Here is a 27,434-nt window from a genome sequence, read left to right as displayed (position 1 = left end):
GATTAGGAGCTGCAACACAAAGATCAGATTAGGAGCTGCAACACAAAGATCAGATTAGGAGCTGCTACACAAAGACACTAAAGCCCTGACGTTCAGCGTCCTCAGTGTCACGATACTAAAGCCCTGACGTTCAGTGTCGCGATACTAAAGCCCTGACTTTCAGTGTCGCGATACTAAAGCCCTGACTTTCAGTGTCGCGATACTAAAGCCCTGACTTTCAGTATCGCGATACTAAAGCCCTAACTTTCAGTATCGCGATACTAAAGCCCTGACTTTCAGTATCGCGATACTAAAGCCCTGACGTTCAGTATCGCGATACTAAAGCCCTGACGTTCAGTATCGCGATACTAAAGCCCTGACGTTCAGTATCGCGATACTAAAGCCCTGACGTTCAGTATCACGATACTAAAGCCCTGACGTTCAGTATCGCGATACTAAAGCCCTGACGTTCAGTATCACGATACTAAAGCCCTGACGTTCAGTATCACGATACTAAAGCCCTGACGTTCAGTATCACGATACTAAAGCCCTGACGTTCAGTATCACGATACTAAAGCCCTGACGTTCAGTATCACGATACTAAAGCCCTGACGTTCAGTATCACGATACTAAAGCCCTGACGTTCAGTATCGCGATACTAAAGCCCTAAACGTTCAGTATCCTCAGTATCTTGTTGGATCGGTAACACTAATAATTGTAAAAGTATCGAGGTATTTATTTACTGTGTAACATTCATTGCAAATTTGTTCTGAAATATGTACGTATGAGAAAACTATTAAAGTGATATATAAGGTAGGTGAGTCTGTTAGATGAGTGGGGCAGGCAGGTAGTCTAGTGGTTAGAGCGTTGGACTAGTAACCAAAAGGTTGCTGGATCGAATCCCTGAGCTGACAAGGTAAAAATCTGTCGTTCTGCCCCTGAACAGGCAGTTAAACCCACTGTTCCTAGGCCGTCATTGTAAATAAGAATCTGTTCTTAACTGACTTGCCTAGTTAAATAAAAGGTTAAATGAAAATGATTGTTGAGATCGTACTCACCTCGGAGAATGTAGTTCTGATAGTTGTGGTCTGCCTCCGTTCCAACCTTGATGAAACACGTCAAGCCTTCTGAATTCACAAACTCTGGCACCAGGTCTTTATCGTCCTACAACACACCGCAACCACACAGCAGATTGTTAACAGAGAGGATACCATAGAAACCCTGCTTAGACGCAGTTTAGACCCCAAACAGACAGTTAATGTTCCCCGCACACTAGAGTAGTGTGTTGCAACCGAGGACAGATGATTCTTTACGTGCTTCAGCACTCAGCCGCCCCGCTTGTGTGGCCTAACACTTCGTGGCTCAGCTGCTTCTAGATGTTTCCACTTCACAATAACAGCACTTACAGTTGACCGGGGCAGAAATTTGACGAACTGACTTGTTGGAAAGGTGACATCCTATGACGGTGCCACGTTGAAAGTCACTGAGCTCTTCAGTATGGGCCATTCTACTGCCAATGTTTGTCTATGGAGATTGCATGGGCGGTGTGCTCAATTTTATACACCTGTCAGCAACGGGTGTGGCTGTAGCCACTAAATTAAAGGGGTGTCCACATACTTTTGTATATATATATAAAATACAAATACACTATATATACAAAAGTATCTCAAAAACATTGTCATGTAAAATGTAAATGACAAACCTAAAAAGTAACTTCTGTTGCCATTGGCAACTATGTAAAAACAGCCAACAGATTAAAATATTGCATCCTGCAGGTAGAAAATATGCTGATAAAAATAACACACACACACATGGCCTTTCTGCAACGAACTAGCAACATTGTACCAACTATTAACTAAAAATGACTCCAACCTGAAGGTCTCACCAGCAACATTGTACCAACTATTAACTAAAAATGACTCCAACCTGAAGGTCTCACCAGCAACATTGTACCAACTATTAACTAAAAATGGTTCCAGCCTGAAGGTCTCAGCAAACAGCAACATTGTACCAACTATTAACTAAAAATGACTCCAACCTGAAGGTCTCACCAGCAACATTGTATCAACTATTAACTAAAAATGGTTCAGCAACATTGTACCAACTATTAACTAAAAATGACTCCAACCTGAAGGTCTCACCAGCAACATTGTATCAACTATTAACTAAAAATGACTCCAACCTGAAGGTCTCACCAGCAACATTGTACCAACTATGAACTAAAAAATGTCTCCAGCCTGAAGGTCTCACCAGTAAACTTGCAACATTGTATCAACTATCCTGGTCCCTCAGAGTGTCCCTGCCCAGTGAGCTCGGGACAGACACAGCTGGAGACCATTTGATCAAGGTGATAAGAAACTTGCAACATTGACCTTCCTGGCAGGAGCTCACCCAGTGAGCCGAGTACCGACACCTCAAACATGTTCTACAGCTGGAGCTCCTGTTCCCTCTGATATAGAATATTAGCTCAAAACTATTTCCTGTCCCTAAATATAAAAACGGTACCAGCACCCAGAAATGAGTACCGGGTAACCTGTTTCAGTCCAAGTCAAGCACTGATAAGAAGTAGTCAGGTAGGTCCCTGTTTGAGGACGTTTCCATTGGACCAGAGCAGGACACATGTCCCTGTTTGAGGACGTTTCCATTGGACCAGAGCAGGACACATGTCCCTGTTTGAGGACGTTTCCATTGGACCAGAGCAGGACACATGTCCCTGTTTGAGGACGTTTCCATTGGACCAGAGCAGGACACATGACCCTGTTTGAGGACGTTTCCATTGGACCAGAGCAGGACACATGACCCTGTTTGAGGACGTTTCCATTGGACCAGAGCAGGACACATGACCCTGTCTCCCCTCGCTCTCTCCCCACCCCCCAGTCTCCATTCTTCCAGGTTCCTCTGTTCCAGTCCTATCAGACACAGAGTAGAGCCGTTTCCACTGACCCTGTTGGCACCAGCTCACAGAGAGAGGAAGAGGGAGGATGGTGGATGTGATATGGAGAGAATCAGCACAGGTCTAATAAACGGTGGGTGGGACTCAGTAATGTCTAGTATTGGATTTGGCCCAAACATAACAATTTGTAATTAGAACAAAAAGATAAATGCTTTGCCAAATTTTGACCATTTTATTGGTCCTAACCAGAGATCATATACTGGCCTTTACCAGAGATCAATATACTGGCCTTTACCAGAGATAATATACTGGCCTTTACCAGAGATAATATACTGGCCTTTACCAGAGATAATATACTGGCCTTTACCAGAGATAATATACTGGCCTTTACCAGAGATAATATACTGGCCTTTACCAGAGATAATATACTGGCCTTTACCAGAGATAATATACTGGCCTTTACCAGAGATAATATACTGGCCTTTACCAGAGATAATATACTGGCCTTTACCAGAGATAATATACTGGCCTTTACCAGAGATAATATACTGGCCTTTACCAGAGATAATATACTGGCCTTTACCAGAGATAATATACTGGCCTTTACCAGAGATAATATACTGGCCTTTACCAGAGATAATATACTGGCCTTTACCAGAGATAATATACTGGCCTTTACCAGAGATAATATACTGGCCTTTACCAGAGATAATATACTGGCCTTTACCAGAGATAATATACTGGCCTTTACCAGAGATAATATACTGGCCTTTACCAGAGATAATATACTGGTCTTTACCAGAGATAATATACTGGTCTTTACCTCAAAGAGCTGCTTGAGGGAGAACAGGGACCTCCGGAGCTCAGGTCCATGAGAGTTGTACAGCTTCTCTGAAAGAGATCAAAGTGATGAGGTTAACAATAACATCCCACACGACCGGGGAGACGTTCCACATGACACCACTACAAATAACCTACAAGACGCATTGTCTCCCCCCCTTAGAGCAGTGAGGTTGTTTAGATGGGTCTACTGTAGTGTTTAGTAAAGGGGTTACCCCCCCCTTAGAGCAGTGGGGTTGTTTAGATAGGTCTACTGTAGTGTTTAGTAAAGGGATTACCCCCCCCTAGAGCAGTGGGGTTGTTTAGATAGGTCTACTGTAGTGTTTAGTAAAGGGATTACCCCCCCCTTAGAGCAGTGGGGTTGTTTAGATAGGTCTACTGTAGTGTTTAGTGAAGGGGTTAACCCCCCCCAAAGCAGTGGGGTTGTTTAGATAGGTCTACTGTAGTGTTTAGTAAAGGGGTTACCCCCTTAGAGCAGTGAGGTTGTTTAGATAGGTCTACTGTAGTGTCTAGTAAAGGGATTACCCCCCCTTAGAGCAGTGGGGTTGTTTAGATAGGTCTACTGTAGTGTTTAGTAAAGGGATTACCCCCCTTAGAGCAGTGGGGTTGTTTAGATAGGTCTACTGTAGTGTTTAGTAAAGGGGTTAACCCCCCCTGTAGTGTTTTAAAGCAGTGGGGTTGTTTAGATAGGTCTACTGTAGTGTTTAGTAAAGGGGTTACCCCCCCCTTAGAGCAGTGGGGTTGTTTAGATAGGTCTACTGTAGTGTTTAGTAAAGGGGTACCACCCCCTTAGAGCAGTGGGGTTGTTTAGATAGGTCTACTGTAGTGTTTAGTAAAGGGGTTACCACCCCCCTTAGAGCAGTGGGGTTGTTTAGATAGGTCTACTGTAGTGTTTAGTAAAGGGGTTACCCCCCTTAGAGCAGTGGGGTTGTTTAGATAGGTCTACTGTAGTGTTTAGTAAAGGGGTTACCCCCTTAGAGCAGTGGGGTTGTTTAGATAGGTCTACTGTAGTGTTTAGTAAAGGGGTTACCCCCCTTAGAGCAGTGGGGTTGTTTAGATAGGTCTACTGTAGTGTTTAGTAAAGGGGTTACCCCCCTTAGAGCAGTGGGGTTGTTTAGATAGGTCTACTGTAGTGTTTAGTAAAGGGGTACCACCCCCCTTAGAGCAGTGGGGTTGTTTAGATAGGTCTACTGTAGGGGTTACCCCCCCCTTAGAGCAGTGGGGTTGTTTAGATAGGTCTACTGTAGTGTTTAGTAAAGGGGTTACCCCCCCTTAGAGCAGTGGGGTTGTTTAGATAGGTCTACTGTAGTTACCCCCCTTAGAGCAGTGGGGTTGTTTAGATAGGTCTACTGTAGTGTTTAGTAAAGGGTTACCCCCCCCCTTAGAGCAGTGGGGTTGTTTAGATAGGTCTACTGTAGTGTTTAGTAAAGGGGTTACCCCCCTTAGAGCAGTGGGGTTGTTTAGATAGGTCTACTGTAGTGTTTAGTAAAGGGATTACCCCCCTTAGAGCAGTGGGGTTGTTTAGATAGGTCTACTGTAGTGTTTAGTAAAGGGGGTACCACCCCCTTAGAGCAGTGGGGTTGTTTAGATAGGTCTACTGTAGTGTTTAGTAAAGGGATTACCCCCCCCCCCTTAGAGCAGTGGGGTTGTTTAGATAGGTCTACTGTAGTGCTTGGTAAAGGGTTATCTGTACACTGATCTACAGGTCCTCCATGTCCATGCAATCTGGTTCATTTGGGACCTCAAAAGGCAGAACTGATCATAAATCAGCACTTCTACTCTGAAACCTTGAGACGTGGAGCCTCAAGACTGTAAAGCCCAGATTCAGACTCTGCAGTAGATCAAGTTCAGACTGACAGATATGCTCTGTCTCTCTATGTCTATCTCCTTTCAGAGAGAGAAACCAGCCATCTAAACAACTGTCAGAAGATTATGAGCCGTGGCTGTGGTTACACACCACAGGGGATCCGTGTGTGTGTGTGTGTGTGTGTGTGTGTGTGTGTGTGTGTGTGTTTGTATAGCAAATATTGTGACACACACACACACGTCAACAGTCAGTTGTGGTCATAGCAGTAAACCATGCCTGGCGTACTACCACCATTCACTGCTGTTACCATGGATACCAACAACCCATAAACAACAACACTCAACACCACAGATCAGACAGTATCTAGTGGCCTATCAGTGTTCAGGAATGTGATTTACACAGATCAGTCAGTATCTAGTAGCCTATCAGTGTTCAGGAATGTGATTTACACAGATCAGACAGTATCTAGTAGCCTATCAGTGTTCAGGAATGTGATTTACACAGATCAGTCAGTATCTAGTAGCCTATCAGTGTTCAGGAATGTGATTTACACAGATCAGACAGTATCTAGTAGCCTATCAGTGTTCAGGAATGTGATTTACACAGATCAGACAGTATCTAGTAGCCTATCAGTGTTCAGGAATATGATTTACACAGATCAGACAGTATCTAGTAGCCTATCAGTGTTCAGGAATATGATTTACACAGATCAGACAGTATCTAGTAGCCTATCAGTATTCAATACTTCATGGTAACATCCTCCCTACGACCCGTATCAATACATCACAGTAACATCCTCCCTACGACCCGTATCAATACATCACAGTAACATCCTCCCTACGACACGCATTAATACAATATGATATCCTCCCTACGACCCGTATCAGTACTTTATAACATCCTCCCTATGACCCGTATCAATACTTTATGGTAACATCCTCCCTACGACCCGTATCAGTACTTTATAACATCCTCCCTACGACCCGTATCAATACTTTATGGTAACATCCTCCCTACGACCCGTATCAGTACTTTATGGTAACATCCTCCCTACGACCCGTATCAGTACTTTATGGTAACATCCTCCCTACGACCCGTATCAGTACTATATGGTAACATCCTCCCTACGACCCATATCAATACTATATGATAACATCCTCCCTACGACCCGTATCAATACTTTATGGTAACATCCTCCCTACGACCCGTATCAGTACTTTATGGTAACATCCTCCCTACGACCCGTATCAATACTATATGGTAACATCCTCCCTACGACCCGTATCAGTACTATATGGTAACATCCTCCCTACGACCCATATCAATACTATATGATAACATCCTCCCTACGACCTGTATCAATACTTTATAACATCCTCCCTACGACCCGTATCAATACTATATGATAACATCCTCCCTACGACCCGTATCAATACATCACAGTAACATCCTACCTACAACCCGTATCAGTACTTTATGGTAACATCCTCCCTACGACCCGTATCAGTACTTTATGATAACATCCTCCCTATGACCCGTATCAATACTATATAATAACATCCTCCCTACGACCCAACCTCCCATCAGTACTTTATGATAACATCCTCCCTACGACCCGTATCAATACATCACAGTAACATCCTCCCTACGACCCATATCTAAAACATGAGGATGCAACTTCCATATCATCAGTAGATCCTTTAACAGAGACTCCTTGCTTGGCTTCTGAAAGAGAGTCACGTCCCCAGACACCAAACAACACAATCAGCATCCATTTAACTCAGGACGACGACCGGTGGGGTTTTCCAGAACGGAACATGGACACTTCCTGTTTTTTCCTCTAAGGGGGTCAGAGTTCTGTTGTCAGGCAGAGTAGAGGACTGACACGGGAAACAGGGTTCTGTTGTCAGGCAGAGTAGAGGACTGACATGGGAAGCAGAGTTCTGTTGTCAGGCAGAGTAGAGGACTGACACGGGAAACAGAGTTCTGTTGTCAGGCAGAGTAGAGGACTGACATGGGAAACAGGGTTCTGTTGTCAGGCAGAGTAGAGGACTGACATGGGAAACAGGGTTCTGTTGTCAGGCAGAGTAGAGGACTGACACGGGAAACAGAGTTCTGTTGTCAGGCAGAGTAGAGGACTGACATGGGAAACAGAGTTCTGTTGTCCTGCTTCTCTCTGTTGTCAGGCAGAGTAGAGGACTGACATGGGAAACAGGGTTCTGTTGTCAGGCAGAGTAGAGGACTGACACGGGAAACAGAGTTCTGTTGTCAGGCAGTTTAGAGGACTGACACGGGAAACAGAGTTCTGTTGTCAGGCAGAGTAGAGGACTGACACGGGAAACAGGGTTCTGTTGTCAGGCAGAGTAGAGGACTGACACGGGAAACAGGGTTCTGTTGTCCTGCTTCTCTCTGTTGTCAGGCAGAGTAGAGGACTGACACGGGAAACAGGGTTCTGTTGTCCTGCTTCTCTCTGTTGTCAGGCAGAGTAGAGGACTGACACGGGAAACAGGGTTCTGTTGTCCTGCTTCTCTCTGTTGTCAGGCAGAGTAGAGGACTGACACGGGAAACAGGGTTCTGTTGTCCTGCTTCTCTCTGTTGTCAGGCAGAGTAGGACTGACACGGGAAACAGGGTTCTGTTGTCAGGCAGAGTAGAAGACTGACACGGGAAACAGGGTTCTGTTGTCAGGCAGAGTAGAGGACTGACACGGGAAACAGGGTTCTGTTGTCAGGCAGAGTAGAGGACTGACACGGGAAACAGAGTTCTGTTGTCAGGCAGAGTAGAGGACTGACACGGGAAACAGAGTTCTGTTGTCAGGCAGAGTAGAGGACTGACATGGGAAACAGAGTTCTGTTGTCCTGCTTCTCTCTGTTGTCAGGCAGAGGTAGACACCTCATTTGGCCGCCTTTCCTTCCAGTTCTCAGTGACTGGAACGAATTGCAAAAATCGCTGAAGTTGGAGACTTATTTCCCTCACCAATTTCAAACATCAACTATCTGAGCAGCTAACCGATCGCTGCAGCTGTACATAGTCCATCTCTCATGTGAGCGCAGACCATCTATTGGCACAATGGACAGTTAACATCTCGTCCCGTGTTTTATGATTCTGATAGTCCATCTGTAAATAGCCCACCCAATCTACCTACCTCATCCCCATACTGTTTTTATTTACTGTTCTGCTCTTTTGCACACCAGTATCTCTACTTGCACATGTTCATCTGCTCATTTATCACTCTGTTAATCTGCTAAATTGTAATTATTCGCTCCTATGGCCTATTTATTGCCCACCTCCTCATGCCTTTTGCACACCAGTATCTCTACTTGCACATGTTCATCTGCTCATCTATCACTCCAGTGTTAATCTGCTGAATTGTAATTATTCGCTCCTATGGCCTATTTATTGCCCACCTCCTCATGCCTTTTGCACACACTGTACATAGACTCTCTTTTCTCTACTGTGTCATTGACTTGTTTGTGTTATTGTTTACTCCATGTGTAACTCTGTGTTGTTGTTTGTGTCGAACTGCTTTGCTTTATCTTGGTCAGGGTCGCAGTTGTAAATGAGAACGTGTTCTCAACTAGCCTACCTGGTTAAATAAAGGTGTTCTCTGGTCTACCTGGTTAAATACAGGTGTTCTCAACTAGCCTACCTGGTTAAATAAAGGTGTTCTGGTCCTACCTGGTTAAATAAGGTGTTCTCAACTAGCCTACCTGGTTAAATAAAGGTGATCTGGTCTACCTGGTTAAATACAGGTGTTCTCAACTAGCCTACCTGGTTAAATAAAGGTGTTCTCAACTAGCCTACCTGGTTAAATAAAGGTGTTCTCAACTAGCCTACCTGGTTAAATAAAGGTGTTCTCCTGGTTAAATACAGGTGTTCTCAACTAGCCTACCTGGTTAAATAAAGGTGTTCTCAACTAGCCTACCTGGTTAAATAAAGGTGTTCTCAACTAGCCTACCTGGTTAAATAAAGGTGTTCTCAACTAGCCTACCTGGTTAAACAAAGGTGTTCTCAACTAGCCTACCTGGTTAAATAAAGGTGATCTGGTCTACCTGGTTAAATACAGGTGTTCTCAACTAGCCTACCTGGTTAAATAAAGGTGTTCTCAACTAGCCTACCTGGTTAAATAAAGGTGTTCTCAACTAGCCTACCTGGTTAAATAAAGGTGTTCTCAACTGGCCTACCTGGTTAAACAAAGGTGTTCTCAACTAGCCTACCTGGTTAAACAAAGGTGTTCTCAACTAGCCTACCTGGTTAAAAACAAAGGTGTTCTCAACTAGCCTACCTGGTTAAAAAAGGTGTTCTCAACCTACCTGGTTAAAAACAAAGGTGTTCTCAACCCTACCTGGTTAAAAAAAGGTGTTCTCAACTAGCCTACCTGGTTAAAAAAAGGTGTTCTCAACTAGCCTACCTGGTTAAATACAAAGGTGTTCTCAACTAGCCTACCTGGTTAAACAAAGGTGTTCTCAACTAGCCTACCTGGTTAAATAAAGGTGTTCTCAACTGGCCTACCTGGTTAAATAAAGGTGTTCTCAACTAGCCTACCTGGTTAAATAAAGGTGTTCTCAACTAGCCTACCTGGTTAAATAAAGGTGTTCTCAACTGGCCTACCTGGTTAAATAAAGGTGTTCTCAACTAGCCTACCTGGTTAAACAAAGGTGAAATCAAACATAAAACTAACATGGGAAATGAACAGAACAACGATGGTGTAACTATAAAAGATGTCAATGACGCGTACAGACGGGTAAATAACGACCAGTCTCATTTGTCAGCTGAACACCTGGCACTGTAAAACAAGTCCACATTACTGTTTATACTTTACTACGAAGGAATGTTAAAAACATATTGGATTGTTCAGCAACTGTCTACCGTTATCCTGCTTGAACTGACACTGCCATCTAAGTCTTAGATATCTGGGATCATGTTGTGCTACGGCGTCATGCAGAGTAACATATCGTCAGGTTAAACTGATCCTGATAACAGGACACTGAGCTAAGAGAGACTGCTTCCTGCACTGTGCTGTCATCTGCTGAGTTCACACTAAGAGGAGCTGAGGAAGGAAAGGAAGTGGGGGGGTGGACGAGTACAGAGAACAGAGGGGCCAGTAGGGGCCAGAACAGCCCAAAGAGGCCAGAGTACAGAGAACAGAGGGGCCAGTAGGGGCCAGAACAGCCCAAAGAGGCCAGAGTACAGAGAACAGAGAGGCCAGTAGGGGCCAGAACAGCCCAAAGAGGCCAGAGTACAGAGAACAGAGAGGCCAGTAGGGGCCAGAACAGCCCAAAGAGGCCAGAGTACAGAGAACAGAGGGGCCAGAACAGCCCAAAGAGGCCAGAGTACAGAGAACAGAGGCCAGTAGGGGCCAGAACAGCCCAAAGAGGCCAGAGTACAGAGAACAGAGGCCAGTAGGGGCCAGAACAGCCCAAAGAGGCCAGAGTACAGAGAACAGAGAGGCCAGTAGGGGCCAGAACAGCCCAAAGAGGCCAGAGTACAGAGAACAGAGAGGCCAGAACAGCCCAAAGAGGCCAGAGTACAGAGAACAGAGGGGCCAGAACAGCCCAAAGAGGCCAGAGTACAGAGAACAGAGAGGCCAGTAGGGGCCAGAACAGCCCAAAGAGGCCAGAGTACAGAGAACAGAGAGGCCAGTAGGGGCCAGAACAGCCCAAAGAGGCCAGAGTACAGAGAACAGAGAGGCCAGTAGGGGCCAGAACAGCCCAAAGAGGCCAGAGTACAGAGAACAGAGAGGCCAGTAGGGGCCAGAACAGCCCAAAGAGGCCAGAGTACAGAGAACAGAGAGGCCAGTAGGGGCCAGAACAGCCCAAAGAGGCCAGAGTACAGAGAACAGAGAGGCCAGTAGGGGCCAGAACAGCCCAAAGAGGCCAGAGTACAGAGAACAGGCCAGTAGGGGCCAGAACAGCCCAAAGAGGCCAGAGTACAGAGAACAGAGAGGCCAGTAGGGGCCAGAACAGCCCAAAGAGGCCAGAGTACAGAGAACAGAGAGGCCAGTAGGGGCCAGAACAGCCCAAAGAGGCCAGAGTACAGAGAACAGAGGGGTAGGGGCCAGAACAGCCCAAAGAGGCCAGAGTACAGAGAACAGAGGGGCCAGTAGGGGCCAGAACAGCCCAAAGAGGCCAGAGTACAGAGAACAGAGAGGCCAGTAGGGGCCAGAACAGCCCAAAGAGGCCAGAGTACAGAGAACAGAGAGGCCAGTAGGGGCCAGAACAGCCCAAAGAGGCCAGAGTACAGAGAACAGAGAGGCCAGTAGGGGCCAGAACAGCCCAAAGAGGCCAGAGTACAGAGAACAGAGGGGCCAGTAGGGGCCAGAACAGCCCAAAGAGGCCAGAGTACAGAGAACAGAGGGGCCAGTAGGGGCCAGAACAGCCCAAAGAGGCCAGAGTACAGAGAACAGAGAGGCCAGTAGGGGCCAGAACAGCCCAAAGAGGCCAGAGTACAGAGAACAGAGGGGCCAGTAGGGGCCAGAACAGCCCAAAGAGGCCAGAGTACAGAGAACAGAGCCAGTAGGGGCCAGAACAGCCCAAAGAGGCCAGAGTACAGAGAACAGAGAGGCCAGTAGGGGCCAGAACAGCCCAAAGAGGCCAGAGTACAGAGAACAGAGGGGCCAGTAGGGGCCAGAACAGCCCAAAGAGGCCAGAGTACAGAGAACAGAGGCCAGTAGGGGCCAGAACAGCCCAAAGAGGCCAGAGTACAGAGAACAGAGGCCAGTAGGGGCCAGAACAGCCCAAAGAGGCCAGAGTACAGAGAACAGAGAGGCCAGTAGGGGCCAGAACAGCCCAAAGAGGCCAGAGTACAGAGAACAGAGGGGCCAGTAGGGGCCAGAACAGCCCAAAGAGGCCAGAGTACAGAGAACAGAGGCCAGTAGGGGCCAGAACAGCCCAAAGAGGCCAGAGTACAGAGAACAGAGGGCCAGTAGGGGCCAGAACAGCCCAAAGAGGCCAGAGTACAGAGAACAGAGAGGCCAGTAGGGGCCAGAACAGCCCAAAGAGGCCAGAGTACAGAGAACAGAGGGGCCAGAACAGCCCAAAGAGGCCAGAGTACAGAGAACAGAGGGGCAAGTAGGGGCCAGAACAGCCCAAAGAGGCCAGAGTACAGAGAACAGAGAGGCCAGTAGGGGCCAGAACAGCCCAAAGAGGCCAGAGTACAGAGAACAGAGAGGCCAGTAGGGGCCAGAACAGCCCAAAGAGGCCAGAGTACAGAGAACAGAGAGGCCAGTAGGGGCCAGAACAGCCCAAAGAGGCCAGAGTACAGAGAACAGAGGGGCCAGTAGGGGCCAGAACAGCCCAAAGAGGCCAGAGTACAGAGAACAGAGGGGCAAGTAGGGGCCAGAACAGCCCAAAGAGGCCAGAGAACAGAGGGGCCAGTAGGGGCCAGAACAGCCCAAAGAGGCCAGAGTACAGAGAACAGAGGGGCCAGTAGGGGCCAGAACAGCCCAAAGAGGCCAGAGTACAGAGAACAGAGAGGCCAGTAGGGGCCAGAACAGCCCAAAGAGGCCAGAGTACAGAGAACAGAGAGGCCAGTAGGGGCCAGAACAGCCCAAAGAGGCCAGAGTACAGAGAACAGAGAGGCCAGTAGGGGCCAGAACAGCCCAAAGAGGCCAGAGTACAGAGAACAGAGGGGCCAGTAGGGGCCAGAACAGCCCAAAGAGGCCAGAGTACAGAGAACAGAGAGGCCAGAAGAACAGCCCAAAGAGGCCAGAGTACAGAGAACAGAGAGGCCAGTAGGGGCCAGAACAGCCCAAAGAGGCCAGAGTACAGAGGCCAGTAGGGGCCAGAACAGCCCAAAGAGGCCAGAGTACAGAGGGCCAGTAGGGGCCAGAACAGCCCAAAGAGGCCAGAGTACAGAGCCAGAGAGGCCAGTAGGGGCCAGAACAGCCCAAAGAGGCCAGAGTATCTGACAGACACTATATCAGAGAGAGCTGCTATATCTGACAGACACTATATCACAGAGAGCTGCTATACTATATAAATCAAATCAAATCAAATTTTATTTGTCACATACACATGGTTAGCAGATGTTAATGCGAGTGTAGGAAATGCTTGTGCTTCTAGTTCCGACAATGCAGTAATAACGAGCAAGTAATCTAACTAACAATTCCAAAAAAACTGTCATACACAGTGTAAGGGGATAAAGAATATGTACATAATATATGAATGAGTGATGGTACAGAGCAGCATAGGCAAGATACAGTAGATGATATTGAGTACAGTATATACATATGAGATAAGTATGTAAACCAAGTGGCATAGTTAAAGTGGCTAGTGATACATGTATTACATAAGGATGCAGTCGATGATATAGAGTACAGTATCAACGTATGCATATGAGATGAACAATGTAGGGTAAGTAACATTATATAAGGTAGCATTGTTTAAAGTGGCTAGTGATATATTTACATCATTTCCCATCAATTCCCATGATTAAAGTGGCTGAGAGAGTCAGTGTCATTGACAGTGTGTTGCCCAGTAGCCACCAATGTTAGTGGTGGCTGTTTAACAGTCTGATGGCCTTGAGATAGAAGCTGTTTTTCAGTCTCTCGGTCCCAGCTTTGATGCACCTGTACTGACCTCGCCTTAAAGAGAGGATGACAGCGGGGTGAACAGGCAGTGGCTCGGGTGGTTGATGTCCTTGATGATCTTTATGGCCTTCCTGTAGCATCGGGTGGTGTAGGTGTCCTGGAGGGCAGGTAGTTTGCCCCGGTGATGCGTTGTGCAGACCTCACTACCCTCTGGAGAGCCTTACGGTTGAGGAACGGTGCAGGCCATACCAGGCGGTGATACAGCCCGCCAGGATGCCTCGATTGTGCATCTGTAGAAGCCAGAGTGCTTTTGGTGACAAGCCGAACAGCCTCCTGAGGGAAGAGGCGCTGCTGCGCCTTCCTCACGATGCTGTCTGTGTGAGTGGACCAGAACAGTTTGTCTGTGATGTGTATGCCAGAACTTAAAACTTGCAGACCCTCTCCACTACTGTTCCATCGATGTGGATGGGGGTGTTCCCTCTGCTGTTTCCTGAAGTCCACAATCATCTCCTTAGTTTTGTTGACGTTGAGTGTGAGGTTATTTTCCTGACACCACACTCAGAGGGCCCTCACCTCCTCCCTGTAGGCCGTCTCGTCGTTGTATAATCAAGCCTACCACTGTTGTGTCGTCCGAAACTTGATGATTGAGTTGAGAGCTGCATGGCCATCTGGAACAGGGAGTACAGGAGGGGCTCAGAACACCCTTGTGGGGCCCCAGTGTTGAGGATCAGCGGGGAGGAGATGTTGTTGCCTATATCACCACCTGGGGCGGCCCGTACAGGAAGTCCAGTACCCAGTTGCACAGGGCGGGGTCTAGACCCAGGGTCTCGAGCTTGATGACACTATATTGCAGAGGGTACTATGGTGTTGAATGCAGCTGTAGTCGATGAACAGCATTCTCACATAGGTATTCCTCTTGTCCAGATGGGTTAGGGCAGTGTGCAGTGTGGTTGAGATTGCATCGTCTGTGGACCTATTTGGGCGGTAAGCAAATTGGAGTGGGTCAAGGGTGTCAGGTAGGGTGGAGGTGATATGGTCCTTGACTAGTCTCTCAAAGCACTTCATGATGACGGATGTGAGTGCTATTGCGGTAGTCGTTTAGCTCAGTTACCTTAGCTTTCTTGGGAACAGGAACAATGGTGGCCCTCTTGAAGCATGTGGGAACAGCAGACTGGTATAGGGATTGGTTGAATATGTCCGTAAACACACTGCCAGCTGGTGCGCATGCTCTGAGGGCGCACTGGGGATGCTGCTGGGCCTGCAGCCTTGCGAGGGTTAACACGTTTAAATGTCTTACTCACTTAGGCTGCAGTGAAGGAGAGACCGCATGATTCCGTTGCAGGCCGTGTCAGTGGCACTGTATTGTCCTCAAAGCACAAAAAGTTATTTAGTCTGCCTGGGAGCAAGACATCCTGGTCCGTGACTGGGCTGGGTTTCTTCCTGTAGTCCGTGATTGACTGTAGACCCTGCCACATACCTCTTGTGTCTGAGCCGTTGAATTGAGATTCTACTTTGTCTCTGTACTGGCGCTTAGCTTGTTTGATAGCCTTGCGGAGGGAATAGCTGCACTGTTTGTATTCAGTCATGTTACCAGACACCTTGCCCTGATTAAAAGCAGTGGTTCGTGCCTTCAGTTTCACACGAATGCTGCCATCAATCCACGGTTTCTGGTTAGGGAATGTTTTAATCGTTGCTATGGGAACGACATCTTCAACGCACGTTCTAATGAACTGCACACCGTATCAGCGTATTCGGTTGTTGTCTGACATCAGTCTCCCAGTCCACGTGATGGAAGCAGTCTTGGAGTGTGGAGTCAGCTGTCCCAGCGTTGGACAGACAGCGGGGAGCTTCTTGTTTTAGTTTCTGTCTGTAGGGGGATCAACAAAATGGAGTCATGGTCAGCTTTTCCGAAAGGGGGCGGGGCAGGGCCTTATATGCGTCGCGGAAGTTAGAGTAACAATGATCCAGGGTCTTTCCACCCCTGGTTGCAATCAATATGCTGATAAAATTTAGGGAGTCTTGTTTTCAGATTAGCCTTGTTAAAATCCCCAGCTACAATGAATGCAGCCTCCGGATAAATCGTTTCCAGTTTGCAGAGAGTTAAATAAAGTGTCCTCAGAGCCATCGATGTGTCTGCTTGGGGGATATATAGGCTGTGATTATAATCGAAGAGAATTCTCTTGGTAGATAATGCGGTCTACATTTGATGTGTATCTGACAGACACTATATTGCAGAGAGCTGCTATATCTGACATACACTATATCACAGAGAGCTGCTATACTATATATCTGACAGACACTATATCACAGAGAGCTGCTATACTATATATGTGACAGACACTATATTGCAGAGAGCTGCTATATCTGACAGACACTATATCACAGAGAGCTGCTATACTATATATCTGACAGACACTATATCACAGAGAGCTGCTATACTATATATCTGACAGACACTATATTGCAGAGAGCTGCTATATCTGACAGACACTATATTGCAGAGAGCTGCTATACTATATATCTGACAGACACTATATTGCAGAGAGCTGCTATACTATATATCTGACAGACACTATATTGCAGAGAGCTGCTATACTATATATCTGACAGACACTATCACAGAGAGCTGCTATATTTGACAGACATGCTGTATCACAGGAAGCTGCTCTGTATAGAAGACAACACTAGAATCTCTTAGAGGAGAAGACGGATGCTGAGAAGGAGACTAATCAACCACACACAAGCACAAAACTAAAAGATACAAGCATGGGTGCACACACACACACAGCGTGCACACACACACAGGGTGGTTATCAGTAGAGCAGCAGGCAGGATGCTACCAACACAAATAGACACCATTTAGAAAAGAGGAAGAAAGGCCTAGAATGTAGATTAATAAACAGACCAGCTGGATATGTACTCAACACAGACTAGTGTCCTGTCCAGGGGGTGTCCTGCTACATCAGTGTCCTGTCCAAGGGGGTGTCCTGCTACATCAGTGTCCTGTCCAAGGGGTGTCCTGCTACATCAGTGTCCTGTCCAGGGGTGTCCTGCTACATCAGTGTCCTGTCCAGGGGTGTCCTGCTACATCAGTGTCCTGTCCAGGGGTGTCCTGCTACATCAGTGTCCTGTCCAGGGGTGTCCTGCTACATCAGTGTCCTGTCCAGGGGTGTCCTGCTACATCAGTGTCCTGTCCAGGGGTGTCCTGCTACATCAGTGTCCTGTCCAGGGGGTGTCCTGCTACATCAGTGTCCTGTCCAGGGGTGTCCTGCTACATCAGTGTCCTGTCCAGGGGTGTCCTGCTACATCAGTGTCCTGTCCAGGGGTGTCCTGCTACATCAGTGTCCTGTCCAGGGGTGTCCTGCTACATCAGTGTCCTGTCCAGGGGTGTCCTGCTACATCAGTGTCCTGTCCAGGGGTGTCCTGCTACATCAGTGTCCTGTCCAGGGGTGTCCTGCTACATCAGTGTCCTGTCCAGGGGTGTCCTGCTACATCAGTGTCCTGTCCAGGGGTGTCCTGCTACATCAGTGTCCTGTCCAGGGGTGTCCTGCTACATCAGTGTCCTGTCCAGGGGTGTCCTGCTACATCAGTGTCCTGTCCAGGGGGTGTCCTGCTACATCAGTGTCCTGTCCAGGGGTGTCCTGCTACATCAGTGTCCTGTCCAGGGGTGTCCTGCTACATCAGTGTCCTGTCCAGGGGTGTCCTGCTACATCAGTGTCCTGTCCAGGGGTGTCCTGCTACATCAAGCTGCCTCTACAGAAACAGGGAGGAGATTGACTCCTGCGCATGGGCCATTCTGCCACTCTACAGAAACAGGGAGGAGATTGACTCCTGCGCTATGGGCCATTCTGCCACTCTACAGAAACAGGGAGGAGATTGACTCCTGCGCTATGGGCCATTCTGCCACTCTACAGAAACAGGGAGGAGATTGACTCCTGCGCTATGGGCCATTCTGCCACTCTACAGAAACAGGGAGGAGATTGACTCCTGCGCAGGAGTCATTCTGCCTCGGACAATGATTACTTAGTCATACAGAATGGTGGGAACTTCTCTGACTTGTCTAATACATTATTTATTATTACGGGATTATATAAAACGAAGTGGACCGCTCTCTACTGGCCTCGTCATGTGACAGTGGACCGCTCTCTCCTGGCCTCGTCATGTGACAGTGGACCGCTCTCTACTGGCCTCGTCATGTGACAGTGGACCGCTCTCTCCTGGCCTCGTCATGTGACAGTGGACCGCTCTCTCCTGGCCTCGTCATGTGACAGTGGACCGCTCTCTCCTGGCCTCGTCATGTGACAGTGGACCGCTCTCTCCTGGCCTCGTCATGTGACAGTGGACCGCTCTCTACTGGCCTCGTCATGTGACAGTGGACCGCTCTCTACTGGCCTCGTCATGTGACAGTGGACCTCTCCTGGCCTCGTCATGTGACAGTGGAGCGCTCTCTCCTGGCCTCGTCATGTGACAGTGGAGCGCTCTCTCCTGGCCTCGTCATGTGACAGTGGAGCGCTCTCTCCTGGCCTCGTCATGTGACAGTGGTCCTCTCTCCTGGCCTCGTCATGTGACAGTGGACCTCTCTCCTGGCCTCGTCATGTGACAGTGGACCGCTCTCTCCTGGCCTCGTCATGTGACAGTGGTCCGCTCTCTACTGGCCTCGTCATGTGACAGTGGACCTCTCTCCTGGCCTCGTCATGTGACAGTGGACCTCTCTCCTGGCCTCGTCATGTGACAGTGGCTGACCCAGCAGTAGGCTACAGTACTCAATACAATAACAAGAGAGACTGGTGGGAAATGGTTCTACATCTGCATTGCTTGCTGTTTGAGGTTTTAGACTGGGTTTCTGTACAGCACTCTGTGACATCTTTATAAATACACATTGATTGATTGATTGATTACATCAGTCTAATATTATATAATATGATAACAGCCATGCCAAGTCCTCATCACAGGCCCTGTCATGTGATTACATCAGTCTAATATTATTTAATATGATAACAGGGATGCCAAGTCCTCATCACAGGCCCTGTCATGTGATACTGAATGTGTCCTATGGAACCCTATTCCCTATATAGTGCACTACTATTGACCAGAGCCCTATGGAACCCTATCCCCTTTATAGTGCACTACTATTGATCAGAGCCCTATGGAACCATATCCCCTATATAGTGCACTACTATTGACCAGAGCCCTATGGAACCATATCCCCTATATAGTGCGCTACTATTGACCAGAGCCCTATGGAACCCTATCCCCTTTTATAGTGCACTACTATTGACCAGAGCCCTATGGGCCATTATGCACTATATAGGCAATAGGGTCCCATTTGGGACTCAGTCACTGGCGATCAGCAGTAGAAATCTTTTCCCAAGTCAGAGTTTATAAATAAAGAGTGACACACTATTTTTAGCTCGGCCTTTTCTAATTTCTGTGCCCTGGGCTTTTTCCTTTACGCATGTGGGCATCAGATACATGTCTCAGGAGTCCAATATACTGAATTAACCACAGATATTACAGCTAGGACATCATCAGATACAGACAGGACATCTATTATCTACTACATTATCCATATCCTGCTACCTTCTCATTCCCCTGACGGAACCATCATCCTGCTACCTTCTCATTCCCCTGACGGAACCATCATCCTGCTACCTTCTCATTCCCCTGACGGAACCATCCTGCTACCTTCTCATTCCCCTGACGGAATCATCCTGCTAGCTTCTCATTCCCCTGACGGAACCATCCTGCTACCTTCTCATTCCCCTGACGGAGCCATCCTGCTACCTTCTCATTCCCCTGACAGAACCATCCTGCTAGCTTCTCATTCCCCTGACGGAACCATCCTGCTACCTTCTCATTCCCCCGACGGAACCATCATCCTGCTAGCTTCTCATTCCCTGACGGAACCATCCTGCTAGCTTCTCATTCCCCTGACGGAACCATCCTACTAGCTTCTCATTCCCCTGACGGAACCATCCTGCTACCTTCTCATTCCCCTGACGGAACCATCCTGCTACCTTCTCATTCCCCTGACAGAACCATCCTGCTACCTTCTCATTCCCCTGACAGAACCATCCTGCTACCTTCTCATTCCCCTGACAGAACCATCCTGCTACCTTCTCATTCCCCTGACGGAACAATCCTGCTACCTTCTCATTCCCTGACAGAACCATCCTGCTACCTTCTCATTCCCCTGACAGAACCATCCTGCTACCTTCTCATTCCCCTGACAGAACCATCCTGCTACCTTCTCATTCCCCTGACAGAACCATCCTGCTACCTTCTCATTCCCCTGACAGAACCATCCTGCTACCTTCTCATTCCCCTGACAGAACCATCCTGCTACCTTCTCATTCCCCTGACAGAACCATCCTGCTACCTTCTCATTCCCCTGACAGAACAATCCTGCTACCTTCTCATTCCCCTGACAGAACCATCCTGCTACCTTCTCATTCCCCTGACAGAACCATCCTGCTACCTTCTCATTCCCCTGGCGGAACCATCCTGCTACCTTCTCATTCCCCTGACAGAACCATCCTGCTACCTTCTCATTCCCCTGACAGAACCTGCTACCTTCTCATTCCCCTGATCCTGCTACCTTCTCATTCCCCTGACTGAACCATCCTGCTACCTTCTCATTCCCTGACGGAACCATCCTGCTACCTTCTCATTCCCCTGACGGAATCATGGTCAGAAAAGAGTGAGGTCAGATCAGAGCAAGATAGAGAGAAAGATAACACTTGTGAGCAGAGCAGAGAGTCTAGAGGATCAGCACATTCCTAGAGTCAGACACAATGAGTTTAGTCAGGGTGAGATGAGCGGTTCCCTCTGGAGCCCAGAGGGGCCCGGGAGGAGGAGAGGGTGAAGGCAGGTACTAATAGCCAAGAGAGAGACATTCATTCTGGTGTCAGGGAGGGTTGGCTGTGGCTAATATATTTGGTGGCTCTAACCTCCAGTCAGTCTCTTCAGAGCGGTGGATCTAACCCCAGGGCTTCTAACAGGAGAGGAGGGCAAAGGGAGAGAGGAGGAGGGAGAAGGAGGAGAGGGCTTCTAACAGGAGAGGAGGGTGAAGGGAGGAGGAGAGGGCTTCTAACAGGAGAGGAGGGAGAAGGAGGAGAGGGCTTCTAACAGGAGAGGAGGGAGAAGGAGGAGAGGGCTTCTAACAGGAGAGGAGGGAGAAGGAGGAGAGGGCTTCTAACAGGAGAGGAGGGAGAAGGAGAGGGCTTCTAACAGGAGAGGAGGGAGAGGAGAGGGCTTCTAACAGGAGAGGAGGGAGGAGGGGGCTTCTAACAGGAGAGGAGGGAGGAGGGGGCTTCTAACAGGAGAGGAGGGAGAGGAGAGGGCTTCTGACAGGGCAGGAGGGCGAAGGAGGGTTTCTGACAGGGCAGGAGGGAGAAGGAGGGCTTCTTACAGGGCAGGAGGGCGAAGGAGGGCTTCTGACAGGGCAGGAGGGAGAAGGAGGGGCTTCTGACAGGGGAGAGGAGGGAGAAGGAGGGCTTCTGACAGGGCAGGAGGGCGAAGGAGGGCTTCTGACAGGGCAGGAGGGCGAAGGAGGGCTTCTGACAGGGCAGGAGGGCGAAGGAGGGTTTCTGACAGGGCAGGAGGGAGAAGGAGGGCTTCTTACAGGGCAGGAGGGCGAAGGAGGGCTTCTGACAGGGCAGGAGGGAGAAGGAGGGCTTCTGACAGGGCAGGAGGGAGAAGGAGAGGGTTTCTGACAGGGCAGGAGGGAGAAGGAGAGGGCTTCTGACAGGAGAGGAGGGAGAAGGAGAGGGTTTCTGACAGGGCAGGAGGGAGAAGGAGAGGGCTTCTGACAGGGCAGGAGGGCGAAGGAGGGTTTCTGACAGGGCAGGAGGGAGAAGGAGGGCTTCTTACAGGGCAGGAGGGAGGAGAGGTGGGGCGGTGATGGACAGGATTGACAGTTTTGGGACTATTTTATTGGTCCATTAAGTCAGGCAAGCTCAATCAAGCACATTTACCGCATTTTAAATGATTTCAAAATCGTTTTTAAACCCGGGTCTGGACACTCTGCATGTTCCTACACAAAGAGAGAGGGACTGTTGGCGACCGTGTTGAGACTGAGTAGACTGAAGGCTGGTAGAAGACCCTCTGCTGAGGTTAAAGTCACTGAGACTGAAGGCTGGTAGAAGACCCTCTGCTAAGGTTAAAGTCACTGAGACTAGACTGAAGGCTGGTAGAAGACCCTCTGCTAAGGTTAAAGTCACTGAGACTGAAGGCTGGTAGAAGACCCTCTGCTAAGGTTAAAGTCACTGAGACGGAGTAGACTGAAGGCTGGTAGAAGACCCTCTGCTAAGGTTAAAGTCACTGAGACTGAGTAGACTGAAGGCTGGTAGAAGACCCTCTGCTAAGGTTAAAGTCACTGAGACTGAAGGCTGGTAGAAGACCCTCTGCTAAGGTTAAAGTCACTGAGACTGACTGAAGGCTGGTAGAAGACCCTCTGCTGAGGTTAAAGCCACTGAGACTGAGTAGACTGAAGGCTGGTAGAAGACCCTCTGCTGAGGTTAAAGCCACTGAGACTGAGTAGACTGAAGGCTGGTAGAAGACCCTCTGCTGAGGTTAAAGTCACTGAGACTGAGTAGACTGAAGGCTGGTAGGAGACCCTCTGCTGAGGTTAAAGCCACTGAGACTGAAGGCTGGTAGGAGACCCTCTGCTGAGGTTAAAGCCACAGACTGAAGGCTGGTAGAAGACCCTCTGCTAAGGTTAAAGCCACAGACTGAAGGCTGGTAGAAGACCCTCTGCTAAGGTTAAAGTCACTGAGACTGAGTAGACTGAAGGCTGGTAGAAGACCCTCTGCTAAGGTTAAAGCCACTGAGACTGAAGGCTGGTAGAAGACCCTCTGCTGAGGTTAAAGTCACAGACTGAAGGCTGGTAGAAGACCCTCTGCTGAGGTTAAAGTCACTGAGACTGAAGGCTGGTAGAAGACCCTCTGCTGAGGTTAAAGCCACTGAGACTGAAGGCTGGTAAGAGACCCTCTGCTGAGGTTAAAGTCACTGAGACTGAAGGCTGGTAGAAGACCCTCTGCTGAGGTTAAAGCCACTGAGACTGAAGGCTGGTAGAAGACCCTCTGCTGAGGTTAAAGCCACTGAGACTGAAGGCTGGTAGAAGACCCTCTGCTGAGGTTAAAGCCACTGAGACTGAAGGCTGGTAGAAGACCCTCTACTGAGGTTAAAGTCACTGAGACTGAAGGCTGGTAGAAGACCCTCTGAGGTTAAAGTCACTGAGACGGAGTAGACTGAAGGCTGGTAGAAGACCCTCTGCTGAGGTTAAAGTCACTGAGACTGAAGGCTGGTAGAAGACCCTCTGCTGAGGTTAAAGCCACTGAGACTGAAGGCTGGTAGGAGACCCTCTGCTGAGGTTAAAGCCACTGAGACTGAAGGCTGGTAGAAGACCCTCTGCTGAGGTTAAAGTCACTGAGACTGAAGGCTGGTAGAAGACCCTCTGCTGAGGTTAAAGCCACAGACTGAAGGCTGGTAGGAGACCCTCTGCTGAGGTTAAAGTCACTGAGACTGAAGGCTGGTAGAAGACCCTCTGCTGAGGTTAAAGCCACTGAGACTGAGTAGACTGAAGGCTGGTAGAAGACCCTCTGCTGAGGTTAAAGTCACAGACTGAAGGCTGGTAGAAGACCCTCTACTGAGGTTTAAGTCACTGAGACTGAAGGCTGGTAGGAGACCCTCTGCTGAGGTTAAAGTCACAGACTGAAGGCTGGTAGGAGACCCTCTACTGAGGTTTAAGTCACTGAGACTGAAGGCTGGTAGAAGACCCTCTGCTGAGGTTTAAGTCACTGAGACTGAAGGCTGGTAGGAGACCCTCTGCTGAGGTTAAAGTCACTGAGACTGAGTAGACTGAAGGCTGGTAGGAGACCCTCTGCTGAGGTTGAAGTCACTGAGACTGAAGGCTGGTAGGAGACCCTCTGCTGAGGTTAAAGTCACAGACTGAAGGCTGGTAGAAGACCCTCTACTGAGGTTAAAGTCACAGAGACTGAAGGCTGGTAGGAGACACTCTGCTGAGGTTAAAGTCACAGACTGAAGGCTGGTAGAAGACCCTCTACTGAGGTTAAAGCCACTGAGACTGAAGGCTGGTAGAAGACCCTCTGCGGAGGTTAAAGCCACTGAGACGGAGTAGACTGAAGGCTGGTAGAAGAGCGGCAGACAGGACCTAAAAGGTCAAAAGATCACAGATGTGAGATACGTCATTACTCTGGTGGTCCAGGCTGTCTCCCAAACTGCACTCTATTCCCTTAATAGCGCACTACGGACTCTGGTCAAAAGTTGCGCACTACATAGAACCAGTGTCAAGGTAAGGCTCAATATATAAAAACAAAGCTCCGTATAAGGAAACAACCCAAAAACAACAGAGTCCCGGGTCATTAAAAAGAACAGCATTCTTGTATGAGCTGCCAAACATGTTGCAGAGCAGAACAATCTGAATTATTCCCACAATCTGGGAGGACCAATACCGAGGCCAAGGGATGAATCTCAAATGGTACCCTATTCCCTATTGGTCCTGGTCAAAAGTAGTGCACCCTATTCCCTATTGGTCCTGGTCAAAAGTAGTGCACCCTATTCCCTATTGGTCCTGGTCAACAGTAGTGCACCCTATTCCCTATTGGTCCTAGTCAAAAGTAGTGCACCCTATTCCCCATTGGTCCTGGTCAAAAGTAGTGCACCCTATTCCCTATTGGTCCCGGTCAAAAGTAGTGCACCCTATTCCCTATTGGTCCCGGTCAAAAGTAGTGCACCCTATTCCCTATTGGTCCCGGTCAACAGTAGTGCACCCTATTCCCTATTGGTCCCGGTCAACAGTAGTGCACCCTATTCCCTATTGGTCCCGGTCAACAGTAGTGCACCCTATTCCCTATTGGTCCCGGTCAACAGTAGTGCACCCTATTCCCTATTGGTCCCGGTCAACAGTAGTGCACCCTATTCCCTATTGGTCCCGGTCAACAGTAGTGCACCCTATTCCCTATTGGTCCCGGTCAACAGTAGTGCACCCTATTCCCTATTGGTCCCGGTCAACAGTAGTGCACCCTATTCCCTATTGGTCCCGGTCAACAGTAGTGCACCCTATTCCCTATTGGTCCCGGTCAACAGTAGTGCACCCTATTCCCTATTGGTCCCGGTCAACAGTAGTGCACCCTATTCCCTATTGGTCCCGGTCAACAGTAGTGCACCCTATTCCCTATTGGTCCTGGTCAAAAGTAGTGCACTACAAAAAGGGAATGTGGTGCCATTGGGGACGCAGTAAATAGGTTCAGTTCAGCAGCTGTCGAAGGCCAGACTGATAATGAAATCTGATCGTTTGGCAAGTCACTCCATGAAAGCTGCTGGAGCCTGTTACCATCTACCGTAGCCCTACCCAGTCTACAGTTATAGGAGCCTGTTACCACCTACCTGGTGATATACCGTAGCCCTACCCAGTCTACAGTTATAGGAGCCTGTTACCACCTACCTGGTGATATACCGTAGCCCTACCCAGTCTACAGTTATAGGAGCCTGTTACCACCTACCTGGTGATATACCGTAGCCCTACCCAGTCTACAGTTATAGGAGCCTGTTACCACCTACCTGGTGATATACCGTAGCCCTACCCAGTCTACAGTTATAGGAGCCTGTTACCACCTACCTGGTGATATACCGTAGCCCTACCCAGTCTACAGTTATAGGAGCCTGTTACCACCTACCTGGTGATATACCGTAGCCCTACCCAGTCTACAGTTATAGGAGCCTGTTACCACCTACCTGGTGATATACCGTAGCCCTACCCAGTCTACAGTTATAGGAGCCTGTTACCACCTACCTGGTGATATACCGTAGCCCTACCCAGTCTACAGTTATAGGAGCCTGTTACCACCTACCTGGTGATATACCGTAGCCCTACCCAGTCTACAGTTATAGGAGCCTGTTACCACCTACCTGGTGATATACCGTAGCCCTACCCAGTCTACAGTTATAGGAGCCTGTTACCACCTACCTGGTGATATACCGTAGCCCTACCCAGTCTACAGTTATAGGAGCCTGTTACCACCTACCTGGTGATATACCGTAGCCCTACCCAGTCTACAGTTATAGGAGCCTGTTACCACCTACCTGGTGATATACCGTAGCCCTACCCAGTCTACAGTTATAGGAGCCTGTTACCACCTACCTGGTGATATACCGTAGCCCTAGCCCCTGTTACCCTAGTCCCTACCCAGTTTATAGGAGCCTGTTACCACCCTGGTGATATACCGTAGCCCTACCCAGTCTACAGTTATAGGAGCCTGTTACCACCTACCTGGTGATATACCGTAGCCCTACCCAGTCTACAGTTATAGGAGCCTGTTACCACCTACCTGGTGATATACCGTAGCCCTACCCAGTCTACAGTTATAGGAGCCTGTTACCACCTACCGTAGCCCTACCCAGTCTACAGTTATAGGAGCCTGTTACCACCTACCTGGTGATATACCGTAGCCCTACCCAGTCTACAGTTATAGGAGCCTGTTACCACCTACCTGGTGATATACCGTAGCCCTACCCAGTCTACAGTTATAGGAGCCTGTTACCACCTACCTGGTGATATACCGTAGCCCTACCCAGTCTACAGTTATAGGAGCCTGTTACCACCTACCTGGTGATATACCGTAGCCCTACCCAGTCTACAGTTATAGGAGCCTGTTACCACCTACCTGGTGATATACCGTAGCCCTACCCAGTCTACAGTTATAGGAGCCTGTTACCACCTACCTGGTGATATACCGTAGCCCTACCCAGTCTACAGTTATAGGAGCCTGTTACCACCTACCTGGTGATATACCGTAGCCCTACCCAGTCTACAGTTATAGGAGCCTGTTACCACCTACCTGGTGATATACCGTAGCCCTACCCAGTCTACAGTTATAGGAGCCTGTTACCACCTACCTGGTGATATACCGTAGCCCTACCCAGTCTACAGTTATAGGAGCCTGTTACCACCTACCTGGTGATATACCGTAGCCCTACCCAGTCTACAGTTATAGGAGCCTGTTACCACCTACCTGGTGATATACCGTAGCCCTACCCAGTCTACAGTTATAGGAGCCTGTTACCACCTACCTGGTGATATACCGTAGCCCTACCCAGTCTACAGTTATAGGAGCCTGTTACCACCTACCTGGTGATATACCGTAGCCCTACCCAGTCTACAGTTATAGGAGCCTGTTACCACCTACCTGGTGATATACCGTAGCCCTACCCAGTCTACAGTTATAGGAGCCTGTTACCACCTACCTGGTGATATACCGTAGCCCTACCCAGTCTACAGTTATAGGAGCCTGTTACCACCTACCTGGTGATATACCGTAGCCCTACCCAGTCTACAGTTATAGGAGCCTGTTACCACCTACCTGGT

General features: G+C 48.7%; 1 protein-coding gene across 1 annotated transcript in view; it reads right to left on the bottom strand.

The window, feature by feature from the left end:
- The window catches only part of LOC121844553 (FH1/FH2 domain-containing protein 1-like), a gene marked incomplete at its 3' end in the record, with an annotated part of 80,646 nt that overhangs the window by 11,998 nt on the left and 41,214 nt on the right, over positions 1–27,434 (bottom strand). Inside the window, 2 exon segments of the mRNA XM_042314788.1 lie at positions 1,038–1,143; positions 3,696–3,763.

This window comes from Oncorhynchus tshawytscha, unplaced genomic scaffold, assembly GCF_018296145.1.
Source record: "Oncorhynchus tshawytscha isolate Ot180627B unplaced genomic scaffold, Otsh_v2.0 Un_contig_3265_pilon_pilon, whole genome shotgun sequence".
Taxonomy (NCBI): Eukaryota; Metazoa; Chordata; class Actinopteri; order Salmoniformes; family Salmonidae; genus Oncorhynchus; species Oncorhynchus tshawytscha.
Note: the sequence above shows the minus strand (reverse complement) of the source record. Positions and strands in the feature narration are given on the sequence as shown.